The sequence below is a fragment of the Pleurodeles waltl genome, chromosome 3_1 (assembly GCF_031143425.1).
Source record: "Pleurodeles waltl isolate 20211129_DDA chromosome 3_1, aPleWal1.hap1.20221129, whole genome shotgun sequence".
NCBI lineage: Eukaryota > Metazoa > Chordata > Amphibia > Caudata > Salamandridae > Pleurodeles > Pleurodeles waltl.
Genome location: NC_090440.1, coordinates 417,707,508 through 417,724,903, shown reverse-complemented (window position 1 = coordinate 417,724,903; position 17,396 = coordinate 417,707,508). Strand labels below are relative to the sequence as shown.

Here is a 17,396-nt window from a genome sequence, read left to right as displayed (position 1 = left end):
CTTATCACATTTTCCATGTAGGAATTGAACACAACATCCATACAATCCCAATCCTGCCCACAACACATGATGTGACCAGAGTCAGCAGCCCTTAACACTCATGCTACACCTATGACCCTGTATCTCAACATACATTTACTAGCCTTCACAAAAAGGGCACAGATCTTAAGACAGACGCAGAGGTCCTAAGACCTAAGCTGAGAGAAAAAGAATAAGGTTTGCCAGGTCAACAGACCAGTCTTTGTCACACTTTCAAGACGTAAGTGCCATGGTTCTACTCTTTGGGGTGTTTATAGCTGGTTGAGCTCTCCATTCAAAACACAGGAAAGAGCAATAGGCAGTTGTTTATGGGTGCCTGATCAATGTTCTACAGTCGTTATGAATCCCTGAAGAGCAATGGACCACTTACACAACGTCTATTTAGTGTGACGGAAGGAGGTAACTAAGTCAGAGGTTGTGATCAGTCTTGGTCTCACAATTCTAGCATGAGGGTTTTGTTAGAACTTGTAAGGGGCAAAACATCTACAGAGAGTTTTCATCCAACAAAAAACTGCTGCCTCCCCCTTAATAATAACCTATAAGGGGGTTTCGTGGATTAGTCCTCAGCCTTGAATAAAGCATTCATCTGATTGATGAACAGTCTACCTTGGGCTATGCAGCAGAATGGTAGTGTATAGATCTTTTTTGTTCCCCACAAAGCCTTTTTGCCTAATTAACATAACTGGCAAAGGCTTAAAGATACAGAGGCTCAGTACGTGGACAATACAAATAGTCTCATAAAGCACAAAATGGTACCCACTATCTGATAGAAAATTTCTTGGCTGCTCTCTAGTCTCCTCTCTGACTCCTAGTGGATTGCTTTTAAATAGGATTTTCATTTATGGAAGAATATAGGATTATCACCTACATATGCTTAGTCTGCAACTTATACAGTAGGAGCTAAGAGGTGCTAAAAGGTGTGGATATGTAATGAAAACGTGTCAAAAATCGCAGAATAGCTGGATCAGGTTAAAGGGAGTGGGAATGGGGCCTTGAAAGAATTTAAGTAACAAAGTTTAAAGGCCTCACTGTGAGCCAGGAGTTTCTCTGGATTACTCAGGCTGAATCCGAATTAGAAGCTCTGAAGGGCCACTGTGCTCCTGATTTTTTCTGCGCACACATTTCTCCAAGACAAGAGTGATGAAATGTGCTGGGAAAAAAGGGTCTGGAATGGTGAGAAGACAGTGTCAGTATACAAATGCCAATATCAATTTTTATTTTCCATTCCTCGAACAAAGCACGAAATAGTTCTATAATATTGCACCCAGGAATTAAAGCACCACAGAGTACTGAAAAATGTAGGCACAGTTTTATGGCAACAGGTGTTAGGAAGAGGCAATAATCAGTGCTTAATTTGTAAATAAAAACGTGCTGGTGCCCAAAGCTCTTCTCTGAAACACGCGGCTACTGCAATTAAATGTGCGAGCACACAATACTGCAGCACTGTAATCCTGAAGTCTTCTCTGGCCTCTTTAATTTATTTACAGCCACTCCCTGTCCCTTCAGCTCACTCTTGCAGCTTTCTGCTTTCTCCCTATGTGAAGATTTTTTCATTGTTCTCTTCCTCCGTCTTTCCCATATGTGCGTTTTTTCTTGCAGTAAATGCTTGAGGCAGAAAAATAAATGCCGGGCCTCAGAAATATGTTCCTGTGCCCCACACCAAAAACCACCAGCTCAAATTAATCACTGGCCATAATTATTTATTTTACATTACATGTAAGTTAAGTAAAGCAAAAAATATATTCTTTAAATGGTCTAGTACAATAAGTAGAGTTCTGTCTGAAGGGAAACTGCATTGTCTGGTGATTCTCACAATAGCTGTTGATAATTCACAGTTTAATGATACTCATTGAATTTAAACCTGTGAGTGGCAAGATCCACACATATCTCTTTAACTGATGCATTACCAGAAATAAAGAGTGGCATGTAATTGTAAAAGGATGAAAGGAAAGTGTATTCTTTACAATTCTTCAAAAATTGTAGATTCGACATGACAAGAGCTATAGTCCTTGCACTGCCACCCTACCAAGCGTGTTTCTGAAAACAATGAGAAGGTTAGAATGACTTCCCATACTTTTAACATGTCACGTCCTATTAGTCAACTACCGAACCAAGGCCCTTATTTATACTTTTTTAGCGCTGCATTTGCGCCACTTTTTGACGCAAAAGCGGCACAAACTTACAAAATGCAATTGTATTTTGTAAGTTTGCGTCGCTTTTGCATCAAAAAATGACGCAAATGCGACGCTAAAAAAGTATAAATATGTTCCCAAGTGCATTTGGATGGTAGTATTCAAACTTCATCATATGAAAGTCCCTTAATTGATGCCTGGAAGAGCTACTTATCCGTGATGTGCAACAAACACAGCTATTGATACACATCTGTGCATCTGGCCCTCAAATGGCCAAACGATATTGAAGCAATTTGAATTTCTGTCACAGAGGTTTTATTTAACATTAAAACCCGAACAGTCTTAATACTTACTTTATTGTGTGAGCTTAAGCATTGCAGCTGTGGCCAGCTAACATGTGTAAAGTGGCCGGCTGATCAGGGCGGCTCCTCCACTAAGGCGGAGGAGCATTGGATCTTGGGGAAAGGAAAAATAAAATGTTACGTTATTATCATTTTATTTTGCCTGGGAGAAGGGGTGGGGCTGGGATGGGCAGGAGGGAGGGGGCCGGAGGAGGGCTATGTGCACACAAAGTGTTGGGCCAACCAAAAAGACATGCACACTTTGCATATTCTCTACCCGGCTGTATAGCACAGCCAGGTGGAGAACATGCCAAGGCTCCCATTCCCAATTTGAGCAGCGAAGCAGTCCACTCAGACCAATCACAACACTGCTGTTGCCTGGGAACAGGAAGACGAGGACGGAGGGGAGATGAATGTGTCTCCCCCACAGGTACACTTTTAAAAAAAACAAATTCACCTTGTTGACCCCCCCACCCTCACTCCCACTCCGCCATGCCACCCCCATTGAGTGGCAGATGCCACTGAGGCTAACATTTGCAAAATGCCTGATAGGACGTTGCACCATTGTGCATTGTATTTAATAACCTTTTATTTGTTTCAGCTAGATACACATATTTTTCATTGACGTTGTAGATTCAGGCCTGTCATTTACAATTTCTCATAAGTATTGACATAGAGAATCAAAAGATGTCAGTGAAAGTTGCAAACCCTTCCATCTTTAACCACCAAATTATTTTTTTTACCTGTTAAGTTCAATGATAGATTTAGGGAACATGAAGGGGAAAAAGAAGAAAGTTTAGGTGTGTTCCTGCTAATAATTTTAGAGGCAAAAGAAGTCCTTAGACCCTTTGAGTCTGAACCAGTGCAAGCAGGAAGGATTATAGAGACTATGCAAGTGATGAGAGAGAAAGGAGAAATGTAGTACGTTTGATTACTGATTGAGGGGAGTGAAACCCTACTTAAACAGCAACCATAAGCTCTGTCATGATGAAGTCACAAGCAAACCCCAAATTAACCTGTGCTCAATACTCCTGGTGCTTGGTACAAAAGCAGTAAGGCTTAACTTAAAGGTGATGTTCAAATTATTTATGCAACACTTCAAACAGGAATAAAGTAGGAATGGGCAGAATTTGCAGAGTTTAATTCCGCAGATTTACATAAAAACTCAGTGAGATTCCACAGAGTTCTGCGTGCGGGCAGAAATCAGTACATTGCGCTGATTTTTAGCACCAGGAGCCTGTTCCATGCTGAGAAATCAATGCGATTCGCACCACACGGTGCACCAGTGGGCGCTGCTTCTCAAGTTGGTTTTACTGTAGCTTGAGTAGATTTTCTGCTTAGGCGACAACTTTTCCAACACGAAAAGTTGTGACAAATCGTGACCACCTGCGTTGGCAAAATCTCACCACGTGCCCTCCTACCACCTGAAAATCACATTAGGGGATGCAAAAATCTCGCCTGTTCTTGAGAAAAAACGTTAACACGCAGCAGTCGGCGGAGGTTGGCCAGAACTCCACATTACATGAATAATACAGACTGGCCAAAACTCTGTAAACTCCACCGGTGGAGCAGAGTTTATCATCCACTCCTAGAAAAAAAGTGAAAATAAAACACAAAAGAAAAATCCCACACCAATTTAGGAAAATAGAGTAAAATCCAATAAATTATTTGGGATTTGAACAATATAAATCCAATCAGAAGAACTGAAGATATGCAATTTCAAATTTTAAAGAAAAATAGTGCCTAGAGGCACAAAGTGCCAACTGTGATTATTTGGTCACACCAAACCGTGACAAAGTCACAAGTTTAGTCCAACCACGATAGAGCATGGGCCAGATACAAGTTAGGCCCACTAAACAAAGTATCTTAAATTCTGGTTGCATCTCACAGCGGCGGTTCAGAGGAAGCTGCAATGTAGAGGCCTGCACCTTCATTGAGGATGCCGTTGATGAGGGGCTTGCGATGCAAAATCATGCATTGAAAATGTGTCATGCACCTGCCGTTCTGAAGAAGCTGTGGGGCTGCTATGCAAAGGCTTGCATCATCTGCAAGGATACTATCAATGATAGGCTGGTGATGCATCAATGATGCATTGTGCAATGGGAATTCTGAGGATTCTGTAGGCTGTGATGTGAGGTCCGGAGTCAGAGGATGTTTCAAACAGCATTGATTCTGAAGCAGAGCTTCGAGGAGATGTGTTGTGCTGCCTAGATTCTGCCCACAGGACTACAGCTGGGCGGGCAGAGCACCTTCAAGCCCACGTCCAAGGGGCCAGGCCTGGGGGCACCAAATGGGGGGAGAAATCACAGTAGACAGAGTCCAGGTGTTGGGTTCAATTTTGTTGGAGCCTTTTCTATCCCTGAGGCTCTGATCGGGAGGCCAGTAAACTAGCCCTTGGAGTCAGTTTGGTGGTCTGGGTTCAAAGACCAGTCCTTTCTCTCAGGCAGCAGTGCCACAGGGCAGCAGGGCAACAGAGTAGCTGTCCTTCTTGCAGAGCACACAGCCATCCTTCTGAGTTCTCCACAGGTCCAGGAGTGTACTGAAGAGTTGGGTTTGAGTGTCCAATATGTATACCTAGTGCCCACTTTAAAGTAGGAGAAGGTTCTGGAGGTTTCCACCCCTGAGCTGGTGCTTGGAATTTCCAGCCTCCTTGCCCTGGCATCAACTTGTCTAGGTTCACAAATAACTACTGTCAAACCCTTTCTGAGTCTGCTCAAGTGTGGTAGGTGGCAGTTCCTACCCGTCATTAAGTCACAAAATGCCCATCCTCCCAGCACCTATTCCCTTTTGTCTCAGTGTCTGGGAGCAATACACTAAGACCAATTGCCAGAAACACCTAATCATGAGACCCAGGATACCGGCTGCAAGCACCAAATGGTTGGTACAAGAAAATGGCAACTTTCTAAAAGTGTTAAAATCTGAGTTCACCATTAAAGAGTCTTTTACATCACACTTGAAATTCCTATTAGCTCCCAATTGAAAATTAGCAAGTAGTTAATGTAATAATGTAACCCAATGTTATCTTATGGGAGCGGTAGGTCTTTCAATAGTGGAAAAATTAAGTTAATAGTTTTTCACTACCAGGACATGTAATACTTGAAAGTACCCGTCCAACTTTTTTAACACATTACACCCTGTCCTCTGGACGGTGTAGCACCTATCTGAGGGGTGATTTATATTTACTGAAAAGGAAGGTTTAGGCCTGGCAAAAGGTTTATTTTACCATGTTTATTTGGAAGTTTAAAACTGCAAACACAGGCAATGGCAGACATAAGACATGTTTAAAAGGCTACTTAAGTGGGTGTCACATTTAGTGCTGCAAGCCTATTAGTAGGATTTAATTTACAGGCCCTGGGTACATGTAGCAGTGTCTTACTGGGGACTATCAAGTAAATTAAATGTGCCAATTGGGTGTAAGACAAGTTTAACATGTATAAAGGAGAGAGTACAAGCAGTTTAACACTAGTTAGAGATGTAGTCTCAGGGTTACGTTTTACACCTTGGATCTCAAAGACCTTGGGCCTATTGCTGCCATCCGCATCACACCAAACTATAATGTGTTCGTCATAAAATCACTACAGTTCACTGTTCCTTAAATTCTAAAAGTGTGATACTATATACCATGAATTTAAATTACCGGTATTACATTTTTCATTCCACTTTACTCCAAAAAATTGCTGACACAACGGTAACAAGACAGCTATGCAGTGCATTTTCAAGTAGTAGTGGATAATTTCTTATGAGGCTACCAACCATGGATGTGGACCCACAAGCATAGTATCTGACTACTCATCTATGATATACTGTCGTTATCCCATGTAGTCAAGATTGATTAGGTCTCCTTAATATGAAGGACGAATGAGTTCATCAATTTCTTGGAGTGAAAGTGAATACCACCATTTTTCTGACAAACTGAGGATAGAATCTTTGAATCGCTGCTGTTTCAGATAGTGACTCAGGCATTTGATAAATCTTGGATTAAAAAAGCTCCAGCCTCTGTATTAGTCATATTCTAAAAAAAAAAATATTGGCATCCTGTGAATGGTGTACAGAAATCTTCAAATGCATACTTTCCTCAGGTGTTCTAAATCATATTAACCACTCAGAGTGATATATTGATTCTTTTTTATAGCACAGGCATGCTATTAAAATTAAGAGCAAATTGTAGACAAAATAATGGAACCTTCTGTAGTATTTGCAGAGTTGTTATGGGTAGCACTATGGTAAAGTAAATATAACACACAAACTGTCTACGCCATCTTCTCAGAACAACTCCAGTAGCATTGCTCGTTATAGATATTAAAGTCAGCCCCTTAAGTGATAATGGATAGTACTTTTTGTGAGTAGAATAAAATGACCTTTTTGTTCAACTTTGGTCAGAAAATCTTCTTTCAGATGCTCACAACAATGCATGGCACACATTTTGTCACAAGACTGTCCTACCACCATAACAAATTCAAGTGTGCACAGTGTGCTCAAGATGACTCATAAATACACATATTTTCTTTAAAAAAACATAAGCAAGTAGGATTGGAATATTTTCTAAGTTCCCAACCATGGAGCTTCCATGCACGGTTCCTGTTGAAAACTAAGAACCATTTTGCCTTCTACAAATGTTTACAACATTTCTGATCCTAGAACAGCACAGCTGGATTGGAGTATGCAATGCTGTGGAGTCTCAATGTATGTAAACGTATTTCAGTGTATTAATATATTAATATATACAATGAAAGATTTAAAATGAGTAAACAGAATGATTTCAAACTCTATATCAAATTAATACATGTTATGAAGGCCCTTGCATACAACAGCCTATACGTCTTTCCTTCAAAATGACAAGCTTCATCAATTTACCAAAATCTGGTAACAGACAGGATTGTGCATTTTTTTTTAATTAATTAGAAGACATATTTGCCAAGAAGGCACAGTTAGTCAAAGTTCACCAAAATAGATAAATGGTATTTAAGCATGAGTATTGACATAAACCCTCTCTGAGAAGCTGGTTTTTAATGGTGGCCATTAGGTACAAGCTTCTAAGAAGAGATGTGTTATGGTCACTGAGCTCATAAGCTAATGAGCTGCCTTCTTGCCAATTGGACAAAAAATCATATTTCTTGTGGTGGTAAGCATACAGGCCCTTAGGTTGGAATGAGGAAGACACCAAAACTCAGCACGTTCCTCACCTGCAAACCCGGTTATATAGCTGCTCTATTTACTGTATCCTGGTTGGTGAACTTGTTATTGATAGATAACCATCAGACTCTGCTAAGATCTGCAATTAACTTTGTAAGCCACTGGGGCGATCAATCTCCCAATGTAGGGTGACTAGTCTGCCACCATGTCTGACTTAAATAACTCTAAGAAAGACTGTGATTAAAATGTTAGTGAGAACAGATAAGTACCTTGTTGTGTAGCGATTTTAGTTATAGCTCCTTGCACGTTCTTTTAGCACACTAGGCCTGCCGCTGTGCAGTTTAACCTAGATATATTTTATTCAGCTTTGTTTATTATTTTAACAATAGCCACTTTTGCAGTCTTGTTTTATTTCTCTCTATCTAGCTTACGCCAGCACTACGTTCTCAAACAAGACATTCTTGTTCACTCTGTCCTTCTTTCAAGGCTGCAGTAAGATAGGTTGCTGGTGAACGTAGTAAAGGTTTTGTCTCTGGTATTCATAGAAAAACACACATCCTTACGTAGGTACAACAGTTGTTTATTATATAAACACTTCCCTGTCCCTTACACGTTAGAGGGAGATTCCAGCCAGAGGACCACGACTGCATGCTGATTGCTGAACGCTTCCCTACAGCTGCTTATGCAGACTTGAGGCCTTTGCTCAGGTATGGGGGATAATGTCTTCCCAGGGGAACCTGAAGGGCAGAATTAGAGCTTAACATGCTGTGCTCTACTATAGCCTAGATAAGAATTAGTCTACTGACTCCAGGGACAATATGGTGGCGTTATTTCTATGCTTCACTCTCCTTGTCACAATTCTAATCTTGTCATGCTGGTTATTGCAGTACATGCTTTGCTATCTAAGATGCAGTCACTTCATTAAAACCTTATTGAAACATATACTGCCTCTGTCATTGTGCATGTGAGAATAATGTAACTGAGAGAAACGGATGAGACCTGAGTCACCAAGATTTCCTTGAGGAGTCAATTGTGTCATGTGCTCGGCTGCCCAATCATCCCTGCTCTTGAGTAGAAATGAGGCACTGCCAGTTAGCCAGAGCAAAAACTCAGATTAGGGCGACATGTCACCTGTAGTGGGTTAAGACTCAGTATCCCACACCACAGGTGATTCTGCTGCTCAAATCAAGTAGTCTCATTAGAATAATGAGAGCCTATGGGACAACCTTACATTTCAGGAAACATTCCCAACATGATAGGGATACATGTTTTTCTGCACAGACATTGTATCCTAACTTTGTGGGTACAATTCCAGTGCCCAAATGTTCTAAGACAGAATCTACAAGTATCAATTTCTAATACAACCAAAATATTACTCCACTAAAACGGATGGACATTTTTCTATTCCATCTTTAAACAAATACCGAGCTGTTCTTCCTATCCACACACTTTGCAATAGTGAGATATGCTTCATATCCTGGGTGATTTGCTTTTTAATGAAGGCCACATAAGTCACATCTTACTCAAATGAAGACTGTACATGGCAGAGGCTGGCCTCTCCTGGGCGGACAAAGGAAAGCCATGCCTCTCTGCTGAACAACAGATAGGGTTTCTCCTATGAATTCTCAAGAGACAATGTTAAGAGAGAACTATGTAGATAACAAGATAATTGTGATTTTCAGCCCTCACCTTATTTACAGTTTACAGACAGGGCTCTTTAACTGTCTTGCCTTTACGTTTTGTAAAGTGCAAGAAGCCACTAAAGATAAGGATGCATATGCACCACTAGCAGACTATAGGGGTCTGTTTTGACGGAAGCACCACCAACAGGCTGGCGGTGCTTCCCATGGTATTACGACTGCGGTGGAAGCGCTGCGGTTGCACCACCGGGACCGGCGATTTACCACCACGTTGGTCCCGGCGGTTTTACTCCGCCAGGGCAGCGCTGCTTGCAGCGCTGCCCAGGAGATTACGAGTCCCCCTACCACCAGGCTTTTCCTGGCGGTTTGAACCGCCAGGAAAAGGTTGGCGGTACGGGGGGTCGTGGGGCCCCTGGAGGCCATAGCACTGCCCATGCCACTGGCATGGGCAGTGCAGGGGCCCCCTGACACGGGTCCGTGCAGCTTTTCACTGTCTGCTATGCAGACAGTGAAAAGCACGACGGGTGCAACTGCACCTGTCACACTGCCGCATCACCGCCAGCTCCATTTGGAGCCGGCTCCTGTGTTGCGCCCGAAATCCCCGCCGGCCCAGCGGTGATCTCAAAATGACTGCGGCGGCGGTCAGATCTTTCGTCCGCCAAGGTCGTAATGAGGGCCTATGTGCATTTCTTAAGTAAGTTCTCGCATATTCAACATTTGGGTGGTATATTAACTTCCATTGGATAAACAAAAAAACATAAGACCCCTTCAACTTTTTTATCCAAATCGGACATTTGCAAGTTGATTTATCATTTGGAAGTTTTGTCCCCTGTGTCTATAATCTATAAAACGTTTGATAACATTTTTGTAGCCACCACCAGATAATTTACTTACAACATGAAATGTAGAAGTAGCGCATCTGAAAGCAGGGGTAGGTCAGATGCATCTGGGATGCACAAAAGTGACGTACGATCTGCATAGCTATAAATAAAATAGCCAATATTTGCCAGACCCATAGGCCCATATTTATACTTTTTTTTAGCGCCGCATTTGCGTCATTTTTTGACGCAAAAGCGACGCAAACTTACAAAATGTAATTGTATTTTGTAAGTTTGCTCCGCTTTTGCGTCAAAAAATTACGCAAATGCGGAGCTAAAAAAGTATAAATATGGGCCTTAATCTAAGGGCATATTTGGACAAGGGGTGACTGTGTACTGCAACCAATGTATAGAGCGTCGTACTTATCAATATTTTCCACCTTCCATTGCTCTGCCGTAATGTGAGACCCACCTCATATAAACGTGGACTGAGCTGGGAATTAAGGAAACCCGAATTTAGCAAAGCATATCAAGTCTTAGGTTTGGCCAGTTGGCCTCGGACCGCAGCAGAGTGCACATATTAAAAGTCAAAAAAGGCACCAATTCTGGGACAGCTCATTGGCAATTGGAATTTCTTTCACTGACACATGAATAAGATGCAAACCTCCAGAATGTTTTTGCTGGGGAAGAGGTTTCATTCGTTATGATTCATTGTTTGTCCTGGGACAAATTCAATAAACTAGAAAAGCTGACTGTCTCAAAATTGCCTACAAAACAAAATTGTAACACAGCACCATAACAGTTTCTAAATCCAATCCTAGACATGTTGACTAGGCACAACCCCATAAAGCAGAAACAGATGTCTGAAATGTGACACAGACGAGTCTATTTTTCTGGCAGTATTAGAAGAAAAACTTCAATATCAAAGGGCTGTTAGTAATTAAAGAAACGTATTCTTCTAGTAGCCGTCTAGATTAATTACAGGAATTTCTATAATATGTAAAATATTGTCAGATTGACAGCCAACATTTTGTCGAAAATCATCTTTTTCCAAATCATGGTAAGTTGTTGCCCACCGAAACGAAACAATTATAGAGTATCTACTGCCATTTATATATTCCAGTGCCAAAGAGATGAATTATTGTCAAACATAATTTCGGATACGAATCAACTGTTTGGGAGGAGGTATTTACCCACCGACTCGTTTCTTATCTCCTAAATGACTTGCTAGGCCGCCTTGTGTCAGGAAAATAGCAAGAACTCCCTTGCACTACCGTGTCTGGTTTTGGACAAGAGGAAAATTGATGTGCTGTGGAGAAGCCCAAACACTCAGTTATTTTCTTCCTCGCACAAGAATTTGAAGAAAATGGCATTAGCCAAGAGTGAGAGGAATGACTATCTGGAGATAAAGTGGAATGAATTGCCTGTGAGCTCACCATAACTGAACGTTGGGCATACTAAGTGAACTCAAAAAGCTAAGTTATAGCATATGTGGAATTAGATATACGATGTGGGAAATCCGTAGATATACGATGTGGGAAATCCGTCTTTTTCAAGCTTTGAAACCATATTTTTTCATCTTTATCTGGAACCTATATTTTTGCTGGCATTCAAAATCTGTGCACTTACACCCTGCTACCCAGTAGGAAAGTGCATGCGCTCCACCATTTAACATAGTTGTATTGACATTTTCCTAATTGAAATATTTAACTTACTAACAAGGCCTCAGTATATTGTATTAAGGTGAACCCAGGGCATGTAAATTAAATGTCACTAATGGACTGTACCTTTCATGACATCCTGTTGTGCAAACATCATGGTTATGCAAACATGGCTTCAGGCCTACCAGTGTAACATGACCGTAGCAGTGTTAAAAACTGCAATTCCTCCAGTCAAATAACCCCTTTTGACATGTAAGAATCTCTCTTATACATATAAATGTCACCCCTATGTAGACCTTTTCATTCACATGGCAGGGTTTACAGTATTTACATGTAGAAAGTATTTGTTACCACGTACTTACAGTGACTAACTCCAAAAAGCAATTTCTCACAGTGGCAGTCCTAAATGTCCTATGTAGAAAACTAAAATACAGATTAAAATTCTAATACTGTATGTCTGGATTGGAACTAGCTGGAAAAATGATTAAACAACTATTGTTATTAGTTAACAGAAATCCAATGTAATGATGAAATCAGATTTGTAATAAATATGAAGGAAAATAACTTTAGAAAGTTACCTTTACCCTGCCTGTGACCTAAAAGGAGCCCAATTGGACTGGGAAACCCCAGATAGTGCTTTGTGCTTTTGAGCACAATCATATCTAAATATTAAAACTGCACATCCCTGGTCCTACTGATTAGAATGTTGTCATTTTGGTGTCAAATAATTACTAAAAGTTATTCAATTTTTCTAAATTGGCGTGGGATGTTTCTGGTGTTGTGTCTTCACTTTATTTGTGTGCTGCATAAATAATTTACAAATTGCCTCTAAGTTAAGCCTGACTGCTTATATGCAAAGCTATAAGAGGTTTGAGCCCAGGATAATTTGAGGTTTGCTTGTGTTTTGCCCTGACAGGAATTGTGGTTGCAGCTTGAGTAGGGTTTTACCCCTTCAATCGTGTAATCCAATTTCATACAATATCATATTATTAAGTTCACTGTCAACAAAAAGGGAAAACAGAACAGCAAGAAAGAAAGTTCAAAAATAAATTTCTGGGAGCACCGCAGGCCCTACTAGGCTTTCAATCAGAAAGATTGATTTGTATGCACAATGGTGGCAGTGCTCTCAGTATGGTATCTGTTCAGAGATAAGCCCAAGGTAAATGCTGCATGTCAGTACCTTAAGGCCTACACTTGCAGTATCGCCCATTTTCATCAGGTTTTACCTTTGAAAGTAATAATGTGCCCTCCTGAATGTTTCCAAGTTTACAATAGAAGATATGTTTTTAAAATAAATTTATAGCAAAAGCAATACTAGCTTGTACATTGCATTTTAAAAAAATGGGCAGCTCTTTTAGTGTTTTCCAAACGTTCATTAGGTAGACATTGAATGTTGTCATCAACAGAGATCTAAAGATGCAATATGAATGGTTGCCTTGAAGTTCAACTTAGGCAAATTTAACATCTCATGATCTAATAAGTGGCCGCAGTCAAAACTACTCAAAACCCTATTTCTAAATCTACACCCAATCTCATAGTCAGTTGTCAAACTTTTACAATTCCACCACATATCAACCTCTATAATATTGTCTTTGTTCACACTATCCCTAAAGCTACTACTTCTTATAAACTGTTACACGAGCTAACCATAAAAAAAATTAAATCAGCTACAGAGCTTAAATGTGGAAGTAATATGCAGCAAACATTTGATATATCTACTTGGACAATTTTTTAGAAGAAACTCTTTTGCACTTTCAGATCTGCTGCAAATGACACAATTCTTAATATTTATTTTTATTGGCTTCTTTATAACAACTATACGTATAGTAACGTTTGATTCCAATGCTTCCAATTCATATTGGTCATGTACTAGAGAACCAGGTAGATTACTATATATGTTATTTAAATGTCCCAATGCGTATATCTATAAGATATTGGTTTGGGTTAAATGTTCATTAATATTTAAGTTTTCATTACATTTACATTTTATAACATGTTTCTTGATTCAATTGTTATCTCTAATTATTCAGCATATAATAATATTGAACTATTGGATCTTTTTCTCGCTATTGCTTTTAGGCAAAATAAAGCCTCCTGGAGACATTCCCCCGCTTTTTCGGGTTATTCTTGGTGAGATCATACAATTGTTAACCTTAGAATTGACTTAATTTCCGTTCAAACTGTGAAAACCAAGACCGAGTTACATTTAATATGGCTACTACTTACTACATACTTATAATAAACTACACATTCATTCTTCTTTCTTTTTTTCTGTATTTTTCATTATTTCTCTTATCTTTTCTTCTTTTTTACAAGGGGCTTTGTTGTTATAATATGCATATTTTCACATTTTGAACATGTTGCTTAATATATTAAATGTTGTTTATTACCTTATAATGTTACAACCTCATGTACACCTTGATATATTATGATTGCATAGTCGTCTTTGTCCTCAATAAAAACCTTGTTAAACTGAATAAACTAGATATGATGGTAACAAAGCAAAGTGTGTTCGGCACTGCATTTCAAGTTACAAGGAATTTCTTTCTTCAAATTTGATTTCAGAATTTAACAGATTGAATATTAGGCATCCAATGTGCCTTTGAATTTTTATTTTTACAATTTAAGCAAAAAATATACCCACCTTGAAACGTCCTCTTCCCACACATAATGGATTAATTAGAATTCTCCATATGCTTCCCCTTCATTTCTTATTATTTAACTAGCATATTTAGCAACAAAATGTTCCCTTCCATTATTTCTTTTATTAGTAAAAGTAAGCCAAACGACACTTAAACATGTTTCTGTGCCATTTCGTTCTAGCGCTTTTCTTTCTTCTATTTCGATATCTTTCCACCGTGTAGTTCACTTAGTTCATAGCTGCAGGTATCTCTGAATACACGTAGTCGCTTCAATTACTAACAGCTCGGGTTTTGTTCCATTCAAAACATATTTTCTGCTACAGTTTGATATAGAGCTGGGCCCAAAATGTTAGTATTGGTGTTATTGGCACATTTGAGCAAGAACTCTAGGCGTGGAAACTAACAAGTAGTTGCAAGTCCTGGCATTGCCGTTACCAACATCCTATTAAGAACCCTTCCCATTCATAGCAAGCAAGGAAAAATGAACATGTGATCTGCAAGCTTCCCCTTAGATGAAACACAGTTGAACTCCCAGAGCTATACCTGCAGTCTTCAGGAGGAGTTATCCTCTTCTAACTCCTAGCACCACCGCTAGAAGACAGACGTTACTTCCAGCTCGAAATGAGTGGGCTTTCAGGGAGTGCGGGTTTGTCCTTTCTGTGTGTGCCTCAGCCCTCCTGTTCCTTTGCCAGGACCGTGCTGGCTCCGGGCCCGTGCAGTGAGTTAAAAGACAATTTAAACCCCATGTGGCGCATCCTGTGTGTTCTGAGACAATGCGTTTCAGTTTTGAGACAATGCGCTTAAACTAAAGCAGTCAGCGCTGTTATCTTTGGATACGCTGCATCCTTTAGCCACGAAAATATACAATGATTTGATGAAAAGACGCCGTTTGAATTGTGGCGCGCTATGGCAGTGTGGTAGAGTAATATTTTATGATATGGTATAGTATGTTACCACGGTATTCCAACGTTGAATGCCTTTTAATGTTACGACGGTATGCATGTGGTGGTGTTAGGGGATGCTTGGTTGTTAATGAGCCAGCCTTATATGCGCAGAAGAGGACACAACTTTAGAGTGGTTCCCCAGTACACGCTCAGAGAGGTAAGTGCTGAATAAATAGGGTTTAGCGGAGAGGATACATATTTAATGAATGTGTCCATTAGACCATGACTCAGAGCAGAGTGCACACTCGGTGTTTTCTCCAACATGCAGTATGTCTAATGGGGATTTCAGCCGGACACAAACGCCTAAATACACGTTTTGATAGTAAAGTAAAGCTGCAGCATGTGCACGTGCTTGTGGATACATTTTCAGGACCCACACTAAATGGTTTGAGATTAGGGGTCATGTACTTCATCACCTGAGTTCCTACTTGACCTAAACATATGATATAACGGCACGGTATGCCCTGTCAGGGCGGGCGTGCTGGGCTCCCCTCCTCCTGAGTCTCACAATACCTTTGGGGAGTTACGTGCGGTCGTCAACACACCAAAACAGTGCTAGTGGTTTCAGACTTCAGCTTTTTATGAAGAAATAACTGAAGATCGAGCAAAGGTGGAGATCTGGTCTGGCTATGGAACTGAACAGCTTGAGTTCTATTCACATCTTTTTTACCAGACAACATTGTGTGACCCTCAGCAGATCACAGCATTTCATTGTATCTCTCTGCGCCCCTATCTGTCAAAATTGGGTGAACACAAAGCTTAATACTGTAATACTGTATTAAACATTCTACAGACATTTATCATTTCACAGCACTGCCGCTTCCTGGGGTACAGGCAGATGCATTACATGGGCCTGGCTGCTTTGGACATTATAGAAGATGGAAAGATGTGGATATGGGGAAAACACCTTTTGTTCTGAGCTGCAGCAGACAACTATGGGTAAGCAAAGATAAAGTGAGCACAGAGGTGAAAAACGTTAGAGCTATGCAGAGGTCGTGCACCATGTACCCTGCAATGCGAAGATGAAACACAAAGAACACTCACTCCGGAGCACCTCGCCAACAGCAACAGTCTTGGCCCCAGCCACGTTCACTTACCTTTAATTATTATTCTCTGAGGTGCTTTGCTCCGTTGAAAATTACAGTCAGCCAGTCAGAAATGCGAATCCATCGAAGCAAAAAATATTGCTTTGTGTCCGTTTCGTAGTCGATTTCCTAGAAAGCAGATGGTGGGACTCGCGACTTCTACTGGAACGAGTATTGATTGTTTGTTTTTTAACGCAGTTACGCACCCCTCACCCCCTCCACTACTCTGTCTCACACACTGAAACACACACGATCACACACCCGAACTCGCCATGTAGCGTTACTGAAATTCCCTCAAATTAACTGCTCTCTCTGCCTCTTTAAATTAGAAACGGGTGTTTTTTTTCCCCGCAGAATTTAAGAGACAAGTAACCTGACCTACTGTAAAGTATGAGCAACGGCGCACTTTCTGTGTTAACCTCTTCGGTCCTCGCTCATGGTAACTGAAGCACTGCCCAAGCCGCGGGGGTGAACGGGCGTTTTGTGGTCCCAGATTCACTTGAATCACATGCTATTTACTCAATGGAAGGTTCTTTACGAGTGACATCATTGTGGTTCACTACACAAGCTGTTTTTCAGTCTTGAGCAAAGCTTGGAGGAAAATATTATTCAGTAGTCGAACATGAGTAAGGCTGACAAGCCATGACGATGTGACAGTTCTCATAGTCAAGGTCTTAAAATGATGGAAGAAAATCATAACATAGGGTCATTCGCAGCCCTCGACCCCTTTGACCTCTAAGGTACTGCAGCACGGTAGCACCCCTCCTGGAAGAATGTATGCTTTTATGTTAGTGTAGAGTCGAGAGGCTCCACAGCCACGCGGGAAACAACCAGAACCGGCCCTGGCTCCAATAAAGCCTTGGGCAGAAATAATTGTGCCGCCCTTGCTAGTGCCGGTAAATAAAATTAGGTAGCAGCCCGTTTTCACATGTCAGTCCCTAGCTGGGATCATCAGAGGAGA

General features: G+C 40.7%; 1 protein-coding gene across 2 annotated transcripts in view; it reads right to left on the bottom strand.

Annotated features, from left to right (window-relative positions):
- The window catches only part of LOC138284178 (aminopeptidase Ey-like), a 534,815-nt gene extending 518,000 nt beyond the window's left edge, over positions 1-16,815 (bottom strand). Inside the window, exon 1 of one of the 2 annotated variants that reach the window (XM_069222674.1) lies at positions 16,448-16,815. The gene's annotated coding sequence lies outside the window, so the exon portion shown is untranslated. Of the gene's footprint in view, positions 1-14,949; positions 15,094-16,447 lie in introns of those variants that run through there. The other variant, XM_069222675.1, reaches the window with a different exon arrangement.
- Between the last annotated feature and the right edge of the window lie 581 nt (positions 16,816-17,396).